A 3,532-nucleotide genomic window follows, 5' to 3' on the forward strand; every position below is an offset into this window, starting at 1 on the left:
ACACTGAAAAATTTAAAAAAAAATAGAACTACCTTACCATATAGTAATTGTACTACTGGGTATTTATGTAAACAAAACAAGAACACTAATTCAAACGGGTGCATGCTCCCCATAGCAGCATTATTTACAATAGCCAAGATATGAAAATATTCGAAGTATCCATCAATCAATTAATGAATGGATAAAGAAGTGGTATGTATGTACACGCAATGGAATATCACTCAGTTATAAAAAAAGAATGAGATAGTGCCATTTACAATGACATGGATTTATCTAGAGTATTATGCTAAGTCAGTTAGAGAAAGACAAATACCATGTGATTTCATTCATATGTGTAATTTATGAGATAAAACAAACAAGCAATGTAAATAGGAGAGAGGGGTGCATTTGGCTCACTCAGTTTTAGAGCATGTGACTCTTGATCTTAGGGTTGTAAGTTTGTGCCCCCTGTTGGGTGTATAGTTTACTTAAAACATAAACAAAATCTTAATAGAAAGTGAGAGAGAGAGAGAGAGAGGGAGAGAGAGAGAGAAATCAGGAAACAGACTCTTACTTCTAGAAAACATTCTGATGGTTACCAGAGGGGAGAAGTATGGGGGATGGGTTAATATTTGAAGGGAATTAAGGAGTGCATTTGTCATGAGTACGAGGTGATGTATGGAAGTGTTGAATTATCATATTGTACACTCAAACATAATATAATGTTGAATGTTAAATAAGAAGAATTAAAACTAACCTAATATAATGTTGTATGTTAAATAACAGGAATGAAAACATTTAAATGAAAACTTACATTTAAAACAGGAAATATACACTAAACGTTTGGGCAAGTAAACAGTTCATAAGCTGATTAGTATGGATGAACCATCTAAACAGAAGCCAGGATCTGTTATTCAAGGAAATAAATAAATTACTCTGAAGGCAATTCAGAGATTATCAGGACTGCCACTCTCATCACTGGCCCAGAGTACAAGAGAAATGACTTCTGAATCTTAGATTTCTATGTATTGTGAACATTCCAAAACGGTGGAATAAGGACATCCTACAATCTAATCTTCCAAAAAATGAAACAAGAACACTGGGGAAAATTGTCAAAATGAATTTTGTCAGAACTCTTAAAATGACCAAAGGCTTACAGTAATATGAGGAGTGCTAATTCAAGAAATGCAGCTAAATATTCGTAAGAACAATGAGCTTTTTGACAGTTTTATCTTGCTCCATTTTCATACCACTTTTACCAGCTCCACAGTGGCCTTGAAATCCGCTAACTTTGAAATTATAATGTCTGTGAAATTAAACAGACTCACAACTGCTAGATAAGTCAAAATGTGTTTGGAACCCAAAAATATCCTATTCCAAGAGAATTATTATTTGGTCTCAATAACAGCTCCCAGAGAACATCCTCTCAAAGGGCTTTTCTTTATTTGATCTTACACAGAACTCACACAGTGTTAAAGAGCTTATCCTGGGCATTTATCAAAAAAAACTATCAGTGGCAATGTTAAACATTGGAGGTTTTGGAGGCGGCAATATTAGTTGGGGGCAAAAAGGCTGACAAAGAACTGAACAGAAAAAGCTTGGAGCAGTGTCTCTTCCTTAGAGGACAGTAATGGTGGGTCAAGAGGATCTGGTGCTGGGGGAGATTCACCAGGACAGGGTGGACAATGAATACATTGAGTTCATCAAGAAAGTCATGGACTTTCTCAACTTGTTTGATATCTGTTGTCCTTCAAGACTTGTAACACTAAATGATAAATTGACAGCCCTCTAATGGAGAATAAACTACATTGAATCATGGATGAAAAAAGGTGAGACCCTCACCTGGAACTATACCATGTTTCTGCTGGGAAGTTGCTTTACATAGCACTGATCTAAGTGGGAAGTGTCCCAGCAGCCTCAGTTTGATTCCTTATCCTTAAAGAGCAACAAGGCTTACTCTAGTTTTTCTGTTTTTAAAAGCATGGCCTTTTGGTTCAGCCATGTACGTTGGTTTGTGATGTGGGGAGAAGTCCAGGGGAACCCTTGGAAACAACATTAGGCATTTTAGTTTTAAGTAACATTTTGTAGAACTATTTGTCAATGTATTTGAGGTTTTCAGAGCCAACAGCCTCTTTGTCAAGGTCCTCAGACTTTTCTTAAGGCTCTCAATGTCTCTGCATTAGTTCTGTAAACTCTTTGTCTCCTCTCCACTTTTGGTAGGGGGGTGGGAAGCAGTTCTGGCTGAGACATTCATGCATTGGCAAGGTGGCTGCCAGAGAATGTTGTTGCTAACCCATCAGTTTCCTGTCCTTTTGGGAAGGTCAAAGCCAAGCATTCACTTCACTTGAAGGGGTATTTTCAGAATTTCCTTTTTGTCACTTGCGGTGTTTTTGCCTGTCATATTTCTGTTAAAAACCCCTAAAATAAAAAAATAAAAAATAATAAATAAATAAATAAATAAATAAATAAATAATAAAAAAATAAAGCTTGGGAATGAGATTTACTCAGAGGTCTTTAAATAGCTCCAAAATATTTCTGGAAATCTAGAATTACATGTACATGTTCCCAACTGTGTGCATGCTCATAATTGACCTGAGAAGGTCCTAAGCCCTCTGGATGACTGATGACTCATGAGGATCTACACAAACAAGTAATGAGGGCTAAAAGAGAGTTATCCACTGCCTAGCTAGGTGTTTAAGGCATGCTTTAATATAGAGAAAGTGCCTTGGCAAAGACTGGGTATCTATTATTTTCAGGAATTTAAGGAAATCTCTGTCCAGCCATTAGCCAACTACCAATAAAACCATGTAGAACTTGAGTGGCTGCTCTTAATAAGAAATAGAGAATTTACAGAACTAATAAAAGAACATCAACAACCAGCAGCAACAATAACACCTACTAACAACAACAACAAACCCTGGAGAGAATAGGAGATTTGATTATTAATGCTGCCATGATAATATCATTTAAAATATCTATTTTTCAATAAAAAGGAAATATGTAGAGAAACAAAAAAGTAAAACTCATTTATGGGGAAAAAATGAATCAACCAAAATTATCTATAAGCCCAGACACTGGAATTACTAGACAAAGACATTGAATCAGCTATTATAAAAATGTTCAAAGAACTAAAGAAAATTGTGTCTAAAAAACTATAGGAGAGTATAAAAATAATATTTTATCAAATATTTTATCAAATAAAGAATATAAATAAGGAGATGGAAATTATAAGAAAGAAGAAAATGGAAATTGCATAGTAGAAAGTTTAATAACAAATGAAAATTTACTAGATGGTTTTGACAACAGATTTGAGCAAACAGAAGAATAAATCAGTGAACTTGAAGATAGGTCAATCAAGATTTTTTAATGGAGGAGCAGAAAAGGAAAAAGAAGGAAGAAAAATAAACAGAGCCAAGAGATTTTTGAGGTACTATCAAGTGTGCTAACATATGCATAATGGGAGTACCTGAAAGAGAGGAGAGAAAAAGGTGTAAAAAGAATATTTGAAGTAATAATTATCAAAAAACTTCAGATATTTGATGAACACACTAAT

The 3,532-nt window shown here is 34.7% G+C and overlaps 1 pseudogene; it reads left to right on the forward strand.

The window, feature by feature from the left end:
* The first annotated feature begins 1,609 nt into the window (after positions 1–1,609).
* LOC121025350 (protein BRICK1-like) lies at positions 1,610–1,864 on the forward strand (annotated as a pseudogene).
* The last annotated feature ends 1,668 nt before the right edge of the window (positions 1,865–3,532 follow it).

This window comes from Herpailurus yagouaroundi, unplaced genomic scaffold, assembly GCF_014898765.1.
Source record: "Herpailurus yagouaroundi ecotype Mexico unplaced genomic scaffold, PumYag 67623, whole genome shotgun sequence".
In the NCBI taxonomy this organism is placed as follows: domain Eukaryota; kingdom Metazoa; phylum Chordata; class Mammalia; order Carnivora; family Felidae; genus Herpailurus; species Herpailurus yagouaroundi.